The following is a 15,508-nucleotide window of genomic DNA, read 5'->3' on the forward strand; positions in this document are numbered from 1 at the left end:
AGAACTGAAGATATTGTATAGTTTATCTGTATTTCAACCATTTGCATCATCAATTTTCCAACCGAAGGAACTCTGAGACCACAGTCCGTGATTCGATCCCTCCTATTGGTAAGTAATTTCCCCATCTTTGCCTTTCCTTTCATCTTTTTGAAGTCGACGAGCAACCAGATCTCATTCTCTCTCATCTTTTCTTCTAAAATCTGAGCTGCTGATTCCATCAATTGAATCGGGCCAGCTAATACTAATAGAAGTGGTTTTCTTTTTGTATGTGTTGATTGCATCTCAGATCTTGCTTAGGCATTGAAGATGCATAGCAGCAGCAGGGGGCACGATATCATGCCTAGGGAGGTCAGCAAGAGGAGTAGGATCAATGAAAAAATAGCGCGCTACAACAAAATAGCGCCGACCTCAAAATGTGCTATTAGCGAGACATTGTACACCGATATATTTAGCGAGGCAATTCTCAATACGCTATAGCGTGCTATTAGCGACGCTATAGCGCGCTATTTTTTTCAGTGAGTAGGATACACATGGCCAATGCACGAGATGGTTGTGGCGCGTCGCTTCCATACGAGATGATCATAGAGGTACTGCAGTGGCTCCCCGTCAAATACGTCTACCGCTTCCGGGCCGTTTGCCGATCCTGGGCTGCGCTGCTCTCCTCCGATGAATTCCGCCGCACCCACATGGCAGCAGCTAAGGCCACGAGATGGTGGGCACCACCACCACAGATGCTACACATCTCACCCACCGCCACATTCGACTCCACCGCGGTTTACTCGTGCTCCTTATCGCCATCATCACCATCAGGTCGCCCCAGAGATCACGGGGACCTACTGTTCACCATCGATGGTGCCCGTGGCAATTGTGTGGAAGTAGTGACACCAGCGCCGTGCCACGGCCTGACTCTCCTCTATGATGCTCTCGACCCAGCCTACTACATCTGCAATGCGGCCACATGGGCTGCCACGCGTCTGCCACCTTCCACTGATGAACGGGCATCCAGGTCCGCTAATGGGCTGGGGTTTGATTCCCGTGCATAGAAGTACAAGGTGGTGAGGTTGATCAATAGGGTGTTTACTCAGAAGGACTTGGTGAGGTGGAGTGAATTGCAAAAAACATTGATATTGAAGGCTAGGGTTGCAGAAATCACACTTCTACGGTTTTGTGCCAAAAATCACTAATTCCGAGGCAAATTTTTTGCAAAAACACTAGTCGGTGGCTTAGGCCGTTTTGAGCGCGATTATGACAGGTGGAGCCCACATTTGCTGACGTGGCATAACGGTTCACGATAGACAACGTTAGACAGGGATTTGTATAGATTTGCAAAACAGTCCCTGTAATTTTACAAGGACACCCTTCTTCAAAATGCAAGAAAGCAATCAGCCCCTCCCATCTTCCTCGCGGCAACCAGCCCGAGCGCTCGACTCCTGCCTCCATCTTCCCTTGCCGGCGCTGCCCCGACGCCCTCCCATCTTCCTCCGCCGGCGCCGGCCCACCCTGCCTTCTTCCGCCATAAACGAGCTGCTGGACGAGATGACGGCCAGAGCACGCCCGAAGGTGCGGCGACGCGGGCGAACGGCTGGACGAGGCGACGGCCAGAGCACGCGGCGGCGCGGTGAAGTGGACCAGTGGCTGGACAAGGCCGTGCACATGCAGCGGCGGGGCTGCCCGACTCGACAGTGGCTGTCTGTGGGTCGACGACTGGGCCGATGACGCGCCCGCCAGGTTCGGGCTCGCGTCTGAGTAGCCGCCATGGTGCAGCAGCTGAGACTGCTGCTGCTATGGTGACGCTGTGGAACGGACCCGCGGCAGCCGCTGGAGGGCGGATCTACGTCGCCGGCGACCATGCAGCGGAGGCTGTCGTCCACCCCGATGCGCGTGACGGTGACAAGGAATACGACGACGAGGGCGCCCAACAGGAAGGAGGCAGCGACCACCTTGGTCCAGGCCGCGGCGGTGCGCCGTACACCAACGGCGACACGCCGGCGATGATGTCAGAGGAGGCGAGGGCGGTCTTGTGCGCCAGTGCGGGAATACTCGATCCGATCTAGATCGGGCTGGGCAGGGGAATTGTTTGGGAGGGGAGGAGTCTTTTTGGAAAAAGGCCTGGTCTAACGTCGTCCATTGCGAACTGGTAGGCCACGTCAGCAAATGTGGGTCCTATCTGTCATAATTGTCATTAAAACGGACAAATAGGCCACTTAGTGTTATTTGCAAAAAATTAGCCTCAGAATTAGTGATTTTTGGCACAAAACTGTAGAAGTGTGGTTTCTGCAACCCTAGCCTTCAATGTCGATGTTTTCTGCAATTCACTCGATGAGGTGTGAGATTTACACGCCTGGAGGCCGCTTCGGGGATCACTGGAGACCACCTGCCGGAGGAATACCCTCCAGCTTGCATCAGTTTGTATATGTCGCTGTTACTAATGCGGCATTAAACAAATTACCTCCTGTATTTGCAAACGGTTGCCTGCACTTTTTGATGAAACCGGCCTCTTTCATCACGACACCTAGTGTTGCTGTTGTATCCTTCTCGGACACGGCTGAGACCTTCACATGTCTCCGGTCACCACCTTTCTGGGTACCAGGAGCAGAGCCAGCCGCCGGGAATTGGTCATCAGGAGAGCAACTAGTGGAGATGGATGACCAACTATGTTTGGTCCGAGACACTCGCAAGACAATCCCTTATGCTAACACTTTGGAGATCTGGAGGCTGCCGGACTGTAGCTCTGGTGACTGGTTACTGAGTCATCAGATCAATTTGTCGGGCCACCTGGCAAGAGATTTAGGCCAGTCGCAAATGCTGAGAGTTATTGGATCTTTTGGCATCAATAGCAGGCCGCCAAGGAAGAAGATAATCCTCACTAGTAGCAAGCACAAGATTTTCGACAAGTATCAGAAAATGGTTCACACCTATGACCCTAGGTCTGAGGTTCTAGAAACCATTATTTCAATCATGGAGACACACTCAACTCCACAGTATGTGTACCATAGTTCAATATTCAGTTTCATTCAGGAGACCCTCGCTCCCGTGCATAAAACAGATGAAGAGATAGCCTTGTCATCTGACCTGGCTAAGGTGACCAGGGAGATCCTACTCCGCCTCCCAGCTAAATCAGCGGTACACTCCAAATTTGTGTGCAAGCAGTGGTTCAGATTGATTGAGAGTGAAAAATTCATTCGGTCACACTTTCAGCATAAGAACATGGACAAAAGACCTAAGGTCATGCTTGTGGTCAAGGGCACTGGACAATTGGGCTTCAGTTTTTCTCCCTTGAATAAATACCTCCAAAAACTCCTAGCCACAGCACATTGCTTGATACAAAGGTGGTTTGCTCCAAGACTTGCCATGGGCTGAATTTGATAAGCACGGAGACGAAGGACTATCTCTGCAACCCATGTACAGGTTTCCACAAGGGCTACTCGCTAGGGCCAAGTTTGCTGCAGAGAATGCCTAAAGCAGAAGAGCATGCTTTCACAGTCGGCAATAGGAATGTTGGCCTGACTTTCGATCCTTCGACTCATCAACATGTTATCGTGGCAATCTTCTATCGCCGGAAGGACTTCAAATCTCGTCAATATGACCTGACATGCACGTTATGCTGGTGTAACTCTGGGGATCCTTCCCAACTGAATTCGGTACCGCCTCTGCCTGTGAATGACATGCCACCGGCCTATGTTGATGGAATGCTGTACTAGATGAATGAACCAAGGTTGGGACAAAGTTGCGAATGGGCCATTCTCTCTTTCAACCTTGCTACAAGAACCTTTGATGTCGTCCCGTGCCCTTCGTGGTTTGCAAGATGGAATAGCATAAACCGATGTCTTGCATTTGTTGTGGAACTGGAGGGAGTATTGTGTGCTGTTCTAGCAGACCCAGTGGCAAACAGATTAGATGTATGGAAGCTAGAGCATGGCCAATGGGGAAGAGCATACACAATTGACCTCGAAGCATGTCCTGATTATTCCCTTAAGACAACTGTTGTCATGCCATTAGCTGTTGACCCTGATTATGGGAGGATCCTGCTCAACACTGGGCGTAAAATAGGGCTGTATGATCCAGTAAATCAGACAATTCAAAGTTTGTATTCACTTGATCAGGCGCCGGTTCCTTTTGTTCCTATGTTATATGAGGATAGCTTGGCATATTACTCCCGTGTGCCCAAAAAAGTTTTGTTGTGGTGATACATTTTCAAGGCACCTACCTTCTTAACATAAAATATCTCTTTAATAGCTTTCCTGCATGCACGTTTGGCGAACTGAAACACCAAAGCTTTGATAATGTAATGATATTATGAAACATCTTTAGCATGTAACTGGCAATTGTCTGTTTGATGTTCCTTTTTACTGTGAAGTATATCATTTCTCTTTAGTAATTTGATGATGTGTTCCCAACGTTTATGTTATCTGCAGAAACAAGAGGATGAGGATATCTGTCATCCTTGTATTACGAATATTTCTGATAATGTCTTGTCTTGTTTGATGCATTCCCTGATCTGCTATTTTGCTTTAGGTGGGAGGTGTCGTGTTCAGTTGTCATTGCACTAACAAAGTACTAGTCTTTATTTGTTAACTGGATTGAGGAGTATTGATCTTATACTGGTCCTAAAACATGTTGAGCTCTCAGATTTGCGCTCTGTTATCTGAAGAAGCGTCGAAGAGTTTTCAGATATACTACCTCTGTAACTTTTTATAAGACGTTTTTAGAGTCTATGAAGTGTGAAAAAACGTTTATATTAAGTTACAGAGGGACTAGCTCCCAATTCTTCAAAAAATGGTTTACCTCGCTTCATCTTCAGGTCATTATTAGAGTCTATGAAGTTTCAAAAAACAGTATATTAAACACTATATTAAAAGCCTGTTTGGTTCCTCTCCACTCCTCAACTGCGCTCCGGGAGCGGACCAGGTTGCAGCTCATTTTCACGGAGCGGCTAAAACCGAGCTCCACAGCTCCGCGGAGTCGAGCGGAGTGGAGAGATTCCGAACAGTGTCTAAGTAGGGAGTAGCTCCCAATTCTTCAGAAAATAGTTCACCTCGCTTGATCTTCAAGTCATTATGTCCCGTGCCCTTCGTGGTTTGCAAGATGGAATAGCAGAAACCGCTGTCGTGCATTTGTTGTTGAGCTTGAGGAACTATTATGTGCTGTTCTAGCAGATCCAGTTGCAGACAAATTAGACGTATGGAAGCTAGAGCATGGCCAATGGGGAATAGCATACACAATTCACCTCGAAGCATGTCCTGATTATTCTCTTAAGACAACTGTTGTCGTGCCATTAGCTGTTGATCCCGATTATGGGAGGATCCTACTCAACACCGGGAGGAAAGTAGGGCTGTATTCCCTTAAGACAACGCTGCTTGAGGCTCAAGCCAATGAATAAAAATTGGGTCATTTGAATTGATCATACAAGCTAATGAATAAAAGTTGGGTCATTTGACAGATTTCGAGAAACAACTTGCTCTCAAACGAAACATTTTGCCCTACTCGGACACCATACGTTGAAGTTGGTGTTTCTTAAAATGACCCCAACTTTTGCTAGCAGATGGGCATGTCCATGGTAGACATCCATGTGAGGTTTTAAGGAAACATATATCTAAAAACATAATGTAAATATATACTTAAATTATTATTTTAACTTTTTAAATTAACTACTAAAATGCAAAGGGATAAAATCATAATTTAAGGTTTTTAATAGCATTTAAAAAATACTTGAAGGAAAAAATAATATAAATAATAATTTAAAACAATTACTTAAAATGTTATTTTCCTATTCCAAAAATATGTCAAATTTTAAAGAGGTTTCAAAAAGAACAATAAAGTTCAAAAGGGATAAAAATGAATTAGGGGAAAAAAGAGAAGAAAAACGAAAAAAATGCTTAGGCCATGGCCCAACTAGGCAATGGCATTGCTTTCGTTGGGCGACTGCTCGACTGGCTAAGCGCTCGTGGATTTAAAAAAGTTCATTGATTTTTCAAAAAATCAAGGATTTGAAAATTTTCAAATATTTACAAAAAGTTCACTAATTTTAAAATTTTCAAATATTTACAAAAACTTCAAATAATTTGAAAATTATCATTGATTTTTAAAAAATCAAGGATTTGAAAAGTTTGAGATCCTCATCTTCCCAGCCATTTTTCTCCCCGGTTTTGAGGTTCCTGAACCACGTTTTTTATTTTTATTTTTATCTTCTCTCCTATTTTTTGAGTTTTCTTTTTCTTTCCCTTTTTGTTTTATTTAACTTTTTTATTTTTATTGTTTCTATTTTCATATATCCAAAAAATTCCAATTTTTTTTTCAGAATTTCGAATCATTTAATGTTTTTCCCTTTTTTAATTATCATATTTTTAAAAAGATGTTCTGAATTTTGATTTTTCCATATTTATGAATCAATGTTCAAAACATTCCGAAAATGTTCAGAATTTCCATGTTTTGTCCAGGTTTCAATTTTTGTTCATACTTTTTAACCAGTGTTAAAAAATTCAAAAAAAGTTCACAATTCAAAATAGTTTCATAAAATGGAAAAAATGTTCACATTGTCAAATTTTGTTAACAGTTTCAAAAGGTGCTCCATTTTAAAAAATCATATATCTAAAATATGTTTGCTTCTCCAAATTTCTTTCATAATTTTAGAAAACGTCCATATTTTCAAATTTTGTTCACAAATAAGTGCATAAATACTAAAAAAATATAGATGGAAAGAGTTTGTGGATTTGAAAAACATTCATGCATTTGAACAAAAGATCAGGGATATGAAAATAGTTTGCAATTTTAAGAACACGTTCATGGATTTGAAATAATGTCCATGAATCGGAAAAGTTTTAGTATTTAAGATAAGTTGATGATTTTTTTAAAAGTTTATGAATTTTTGAAAACAAAGGAAAAGGAAAAAACAGAAGAAAAAACCGCCATGGAAGGCGCCGAACAACAACAACAACAACAAGTAGTAATAAAGCACAATAGGTGAGCTTTCCCTGTTGGTTAATGCGATAAATGAAGGAAAAGGTAAATGGGCCGAGCCCAGTACGCAAGTTTGGGGGGACGGGGTGTAATGTATGGTGTATACATTCTGACGGGCATCCACCATACATAAGAAAGTGGGTACGAGTTGCCAAAGATCCATATTGTCATTTATATGTTTCTCCCCACTATGAGTCAAAAAGAAAGAAAAGACACATAGATGACTTGAAGAAAAAATAAATCATAAAGCAACTAACACATCATCTCGTGTGCTACTGGGAGAAACAAAAGAGGGGATATGACTAGCCTATGGGCGCACACCACGTGATTTAGATTTGCCTCTCGTACTGCGAGATGTCCCAGACATATCCTCACCACCACATTGCTTCTAGGCATCACTTTCTTGCTGTTGGGGTATGCGTCCAATTTTCCCTGACTCTGGACCTAGCTGGCCATTCTTCCCGTCAAGAGTGCGATGCTTTCTTTGCATCGCACATTCCTATAAGGATGTAGCATGTTAACATGGGATGTGAAAAGGCGGGTTAGACTTTATAAAGGCAAAAACCCAACAGTACATTCTATCCTTATCTAAATCTTGAATCCAAAAAAAGTTCAGGAAATTAAATAAAATCACATTATTTTTTTTAAAATACTCATGAATAATTTTTTTATGAATTATAAAAGGTTCAATAATTTGAAAATTCTTCACTAGTTAAAAATATCATCACGTGCTTAAAATTTACAAATTAAAAAAATGCTCACAATTTAATTCATCAATTTTAAAATAAGTTAATGGATTTTATAAAAATAGAAAGGGAAGAAAAAAAGGAAAGTAAAAATGAAAAAGAGAACATATGTAAATTGACAGAAAAGGAAAATAAAGAAGATGCCTGGACGAAAGAACCTTTTAGGATGTTCCGAAAATCGGAAAATCCACTGTTTGGAGTCGTGCATGAGCCGGCGCATTATGACAAGACTAGAAGAACGCCCGTACGTTGCAACGGGGCCACATTAACTTTAAGAGTTCAATATTAATCATGTTAATATTACATTTAATATTCTCATACATATCCATCTTATTGGGTACGGGATGTAGAGGTTAATTGTTTCCTTTGTTTGGATCAACTTCCAAGTTCTAAAATTACCCACGTACATGAGAACTAAATAATTTTAGTTAACAAAAGAAGACTACTACTCATGGAAGGTTAATCTGCGTATTCTCCTTGACAAGTTAAAAAGGTCATATATATGTTTGCATGGCTCTCTATTCTATAAGGTTATTACATAAAACTCTTGTTCAATTAGAAAAAAGTTATAATAAGCAGCAAACATTAAAAAAATAGGTGTCTGATTCCAGCTCGTGCTTCTCCAAATGAATGTGTCACTCACCTGAAGAACTACCAGATTACGACCAATGCCAAAATTTGGGTTGTCTTCTCCCAAGAAATCTGTACAAGCCCCTCGTCATTCTTTGCCTGATTGCATAATCTAAACCAGGCTAAATATTTTTAGTTTACCCATGTGAAATTATGCATCAAGTAATCAGGTAAACAAGTATAGAATGACATGCAGATGTAACCTGTTCTTTCACCTTGCCAGGGAGTCCCTTCAATCCAAGAATATACAACATCCAGAAGAAATAAAATCAATGTCATAATTAGTAATCATTTTTCAGCGACAAAAGATAAACAACAATTGGATTTTTAAAACAAAACCTGCAACTACACAAGTATATTAGCACAAGTGCAGATCCTGTCCCACTCTTCATTTTGTTCACAAAAAAAGTTCAGAATAGCAATCTTGGCGAGTGTTGTGCAAGCATCCCGTGATCTCGACCGGTTTCGATCTGCATGGCACACTGCCGATTCTTCCAAGAGTGGGTGCTGAAAGGAACGATCCCGAACCTGCATTGTCAATCGGCCAGAGCTGCATCGGCCTTCGAATCAGAGCGTGAACGGGATCGAGACGGTAGGGCTCAAGGAATTTGGAGGAAGTGAGGGAGTAGGATGGAGATCACGAGAACTCACCCATATCTTGGGTCGTGTTAGTGCTTCGGGGGCTGCCACGAGCTGTCCTCGTCGCCATTGGCGACTCCGCCACTACAACGCCACGAGCATGGGATTGAGGGACGAAGGGAAGGGAAGGAGGCAAATTAATGACGTACCTGATGTTTGGTATGTAATAATCGGGTTAATTACTGTTATAATTCGTTGAGTTTGTTTCCATATATTACACTTTGGCGCTAGGAAGGTGGGACTCATATTGTAAAAAAAAAGGAAGTTCGCACTGATGGACGAGGAGATCTCTTGCCTACGATTTCAATTACCAATTACCGAATCCGGCTACGCTGATTGCTCTCGATTTATTGAATCAGAACTTGCCAAAAAATTTACATGATTGAATTGAATCGACACCTGCCAAAGCAAGCACGAATAAATGGAAGGAGAATTGGACGTGATTCGGTTTTAAGTGGGAAGAAGAAAAAAATAAGGTGGGAGGGGTGGTGAGAGATGAGACAAAAATAAACCAAACGAAAAAAAACCGACGAAACTAGGAGCCTCGGTACGAGGTTAGGCCCTGGAGTGCGTGGGGGCGGGTGGGGGCCTCGTAACGAGTTTTTTTCGGTTCGTGGCGGCTCAGTGTGAGGTGGGAGGAGGTACTAAAAAAACCATGGGAGGTGGGACGAAAAAAAATCCAGAAACGAGACTACCAACTGCTTCATTACGAGTAGAGATAAGCACGAAGGTGCAAGGTTTGTACAAGAACTACTGTAGTTGTGTCTTTATCTCACTTTTAGTGGGATGAAAGAACGCCCTAAATTGGCCTGGCAAAGCGGGAGAAGCACTCGCCCACTCGCTAGCGCACGTCTATAGTGTATGTTCTCTTCTGCAGGGTTTCTTGTTGCTTTTTTATTTACTTTTATTTATATTTCTTAAATGTAACATATTTACTTAAATTGTAAAAAAAAACTTTCATCACGTAATTTTAAAAAGTCCATGTAGTATAAAAGAATTATTCACGCAAGTTTCAGAAAATGTCCGTACCATTCAAAAGAATGTTCATGAAATATGAATAATGTTCACACATCGAAAAAAGTTGTTCATGAGTTTTTTTCACAAAAATTGTGACAATGCACAAAAAATCATACAGATTCTAAAAACAAATCATGTACCATTAAAAAATCATGACATTTAGAATGTGCATTCATTCAAAATATGCTTCACGACATTTTAAAAAACATTCACGAAATGTTAAAATTTTTCCACATGGTTTTTGAAAGATTTACATGACATCTAAAAGGTTTCTGCATTCGAGTAAATGTTCATAAACACAGGAAATTTCTGCACACTTTATGAAAATGTTCGTGGCATTTTTCAAAATTTCAACGTGTATTTAAAAATGCTCATTGTGTATGAAAATAGGTTCAATGTATATTTTACAAACATTCAACATGTATGCTGATAAATGTTTAACATGTATCTGAAAAATGTTCAACTTGTAAGCAAAAGTATTTTAGCGTGTATTTGAAAAATAAAGAGGAAAAACAAACAGGGAAAATAACTAAAAATAAATAAATAAGTAAATAAATAAATAAGAATAGGGAAAATACACAGAAGAACAGAAAGAAAAAACCATGCGCAAGCTTTTAAAACCAATCCGCACAGGTTCATACTCCCTCCATTCCAAATTACTCGTCGCAGAAATGGATGTATCTAGAACTAAAATACATCTAGATACATCCATTTCTGCGACGAGTAATTTGGAACGGAGAGAGTAGAAGTTACCCAAAATTGCTCCTGGAAAACCAGAACGAACATTATTACGCTGGCCTGCTAGCGTGAGGGCCTGAGGCAAGGCAAGTGTACATCTAGCAATAAGCGAGACATAGTTCTCGCGAACTATCCTATCCAACGCTACAGGGAGGATACCTCCTATGTCCTATGTGACCACTTGTAGTGTCAAACTGTCAAGGTTTAACCAGAGCCCTGCTGGTGGGCTTTCTAGGTCACCGGCCCAAGACTATTACTCGAACAGTATGCCTCATGGTGTTTTCCATTCCTATATTTCCAACTGCTTATGTGTTCCAGTTCGGCTGCTAGCCCTGCTGCTGTTTGACACACAAGCACTTGAAACAGTTCAAGACGGATGATAAAAATGATAAAGTAAATAGGCAGGAACAACAGAAGAATATGTTTCTTCCAAATTTGTACTACATAAAGTCACGAAAAAAATTGATACAATTTTTGCCACATTTGATCTACAAAAGTTATTTCCTGCTTCATGTGTGATATTTTTTTCTCCAATTAAAGGAATATAAAATTATTTCTTATAATTCTTTTGTGAATTGTTCTTTGTACATTAAAAATATGTCCAATGTGCACTTAAAAATGTCCAGTATATGCTAAAAAATGCTTAGGGTGTATTTCAAAATGTGCACCATATGTTAAAAAAATGTTTTCATACATTTAAAATGTTCAATCTATGTTCAATAGATGTTCAGTGTGTATTTAAAAACCAATACCGATATTAAGAAAGTTCACTATATATTAAAAGATCTTCAATGTATTTTAATAAATATGCAATGTGTGTTTGAAATGAAAACAATTCAGTGCATATTGGAAAACAATTTATAGTACAGATTTAAAAATAAATTAAATGTACAAAAACGGGAAGAAAACCTGAAAAAAGACGAAACCCGAAAGAATATAAAAATCAGAATAAAAATCAAGTAATAAAAAGAAAATAATTAAGTGAAAATGGAAAAGAGAAAACCCCAGAAAACTGAAAAAACATAGAAAACCGAAACAAAAGCCCCCGAAAAATTATTCATTCAGGTTCCCAAAAAATTAGTAAACCTGATCATGATGTTTCGGTTATGGAGGTCATATGTATTGCATTCTGCGTCAAAACAAAGAGCGATCGCACAGGGTTCCTTGACTGGGGCGGCCCATGTAGTGGAGACTACAACAGTTAGTGCCTTGTTTTTATGTTGTTTTCAGGATTTATTTCTAGGAATTTTTTTATTATATTTTAAAAAATGCTTAACAAATCAAAATTTCGTGAATAATTGAGATTTTTATTTCTGAAAACATATGAACATCTTCCAAAACTTCTGTTAAAGTTTTTTAAAATTATGAACAACTTTTAAATTTTGAATATTTTTAAAAAACTATATTTGTCTTAAAAATTTAAACGCAAAAGGTTTCTCGTATATTTTTAAAAATACTATCTCTGTAACTAAATTTAAGACATTTTTTCTTTGAAATTTTGCGCCCAAAACATCTTAGATCTAGTTATAGAGGTAGTAGTCTTCTTTTGGGAAAATGAACTTGTTTTTACAAAAGTTGAACACAAAATAGGATAATAAAATATCTTTAAAAATATGTAAAGAAATAAATAAAAATGGACCGGAACCTCGTAGAAGATACACAAAACCTATAAAAAACCATACAAAAACGGTTTGGAAAACCTGAATGTTTAGTATGTAACCTAGCTCATTTGAGGGCTCTCTTCATTTTTTTTTCTATGCAAAAGACTGACTATTTGATGCAAAATGGGTCAAATAGTATTTGCCAATGCTTTTATTTACGAGTTCAGTAGGAGTTCTACTCTATAGTAATAGGGTTACAATCCAAAGGCAAGATTCCCTCTATACATGGGGTCCTCGATGCAACCACAGTACATGGCGCATTCAGTACGACTATACCTTTCTTTTTTTCTTTTTTTTTCTTTTTCGAAAAGGGGGGACTCCCCGGCCTCTGCATCAGAACGATGCATACGGCCACATTAATAAATAAGTAAAAAGGTTCAACAAGATCTTAAAGTCTGGAAACAAAACAAAATAAAGGCGAACTCACAAAGAGCCTCAACGCCGCAAAAAAAGGCCATAGAGCCACAACCGGCTGGCAAAATAAAGATAGGTAAACTAATCGCCTATCCTATTACATGGCCGCCATCCAAACCGGTTGAAGATATCCCGCGCTACCATCTCCCACCGGACAGATCCAGTAACCAAACGCTCCCTGGCCTCCATCGGAGTGAGTAAGGACCACATACGGAGCAGCGCCGTAGCTCGGAATAAAACCTGCAAAAGATGAATAGTTGTTGTTCTGTTAAAAGTCAAATCATTTCTGCAGTTCCAAATTGCCCATAACAACGCACATACTCCTACACGAATATGTCTAGCTGTGTCGGGCTCAATCCCGTCAAGCCACGTTCCAAATAACGTACCCACCGAATTCGGAGGAGTGATGTTAAAGGCAATTTGCACGGTGCGCCACAAAACTCTTGCCAGCGGGCACTCAAAGAAGAGATGCTTAATGGTCTCGCCCCGATCACAGAAACTACACCTAGTAGATCCTGTCCAATTGCGCTTAACCAAGTTGTCCTTTGTTAAAATGACTTGTTCATGTACAAACCACATAAACACTTTGATCTTCAAAGGAACTTTTACTTTCCAAACATATTTGGAACTAGGAATGAAACTGGAGTTAATGACGTCGATGTACATCGACTTGACCGTAAATTCTCCAGACCTAGTAATTTTCCAACACAACTGATCGGGCTGATGAGCTAACTGAACCTCCATCAGTCTACTCACCAAATGGAGCCAAGCTTCCCATCGATCACCAACAATCACCCTCCGAAACTGGATATTAAGGGGAATGGACTGCATAATCGTTGCAACTAACGCTTCACGTCGTTGAACAATACGGTACAGGGAAGGGTACTGGAGGGCCAGTGGCGTATCACCAAGCCAAGTATCCTCCCAGAAATGGGTATTGTTGCCATCACCGACAATAAACTTTGTTCTATTAAAGAAGGCTGTCTTAACTCTCATAAGACCCTTCCAAAATGGCGAATCAGTTGGCCTCACTGTCACCTGAGTCAAAGTTTTGGACTGCAGATACTTGTTATGGAGAATCTGCGCCCAAGTTGCGTCAGTCTCAACAGATAACTTATACAGCCACTTACTGAGAAGGCATCTGTTCTTGACCTTAAGATTCTCAATACCCAGACCCCCTTCGTCCTTTGGTCTACATATTACATCCCACTTGGCTAGTCGGTACCTTACTAGGTAATCTGCAACGCTATTTTGATCTCACTATTAAAGACTTAATCTCATATTATCCATAAGCGAAACGATCCAAGCTATTACCGAAAAGAATGGATAGGGCCATCGCAGATTCCAACCGCAGGATGATAGGCTCGTCAAAATGTTGTATGGCCATCGGCACACCAATCATTATCACATGTATCTCTGCTTCGATAGCTTCGTTGCAATTGAATAGATACCAATATGCAGTGAAAAACCACTGAGCCATTCTGCTTCTGAAGCACCATTCCAGTCGCTGCCAAGCTATCAACTTCTAGAAATGTACCGTTTAACAGAGAGAGCGACCATGTTAGCCGGCGGAGCTGACCAACTATGGGCGGCTTTGGTCTTCTTTTATTTTCCAACGTCCCATGAGCATTGCAATGGTATCTTGACCTTGATTACTTCTTTTATTGAGAATCTTCTTTAAGCACAGATGGAATCAAAGTAGCTTTGTAGGAAGTTAGCAGAAGTTTCAACTGGCACACCTTCCTCGCCATGAGTTGTGTGCGTTTGCACTTGCCAAATCCTCTAAACTAACATGATCACCATATTTACCTGTAGGCTGTAGCAACCAGTCCTCTTTGGGTTTTTTTAACAGCTCTCGTGACGGCAACAACCACACTAAACTCATCTCCCCTCATAACCTCCTTCATGGCTGCATGTTACCAATGTATGGAAAGACCCTTCATCTTCCACCATGCATATAAGGCATGTAGCGCACGTAGACAAGTGGCGGCTAGGAGATAGGATTTGCCAATGCTATAGGCGCCAACTAGAAAATTGCATGACACTCATTGCTTCATATAGGAGGGTGATGACACAGGGCGCCATATATGGGCCTCGACCCAATTAGCCGTGTCGTTGTTTTTCTATACCGAGTGGAGCGAAGCAACCTTTAACAATTTGTTTTCTTTTTTGTATGGTTTTCTTGTTTTACTTTTATATTTAGTTCATCTTTTGTTTTGAAATATAACATGAACATGTCTTTTATAAGAAGTTGAATACATTTAAAAATTCCTAATTTATTTTTGAATTCTAAACATGATTTTTTTAAACTGTTGTAACATGTTTATATTTTAAAGAACATTTTAAATTTTCTGAAATTTACTAGAAACGTGAATATTTTTTCAGGAACCTAATTTTGGAAAAGAAAAGGAAAAAATACAAAAATTTAGAAAAATATGAAAATATAAAAACGAGAAAAGAAAAAAAATGAAAAAAGAAGAAGAATTAACTAATCAGAAAGCCTTAAGAAATACAGAAAAAAAAACATCCATCACCGTGTTTATGCCGGTAGCTTGACACATAACTCTCATAAAAAACCTACTACTTGTGCAGATGCATTTTTGTGATGGAAACATATTTATTATTTTTTTAACCGGAGAAAGGCAGAAGTAGGCCGGCCCATAAGGCACAACAGGCCTGGGCGATTTCGTAGCGTAAGGGAACACA

General features: G+C 40.3%; 1 pseudogene; it reads left to right on the forward strand.

Annotated features, from left to right (window-relative positions):
• Positions 1–530: 530 nt before the first annotated feature.
• Positions 531–4,187, forward strand: LOC141022523 (uncharacterized; annotated as a pseudogene).
• Positions 4,188–15,508: the final 11,321 nt, after the last annotated feature.

Source organism: Aegilops tauschii, chromosome 5 (assembly GCF_002575655.3).
Source record: "Aegilops tauschii subsp. strangulata cultivar AL8/78 chromosome 5, Aet v6.0, whole genome shotgun sequence".
In the NCBI taxonomy this organism is placed as follows: domain Eukaryota; kingdom Viridiplantae; phylum Streptophyta; class Magnoliopsida; order Poales; family Poaceae; genus Aegilops; species Aegilops tauschii.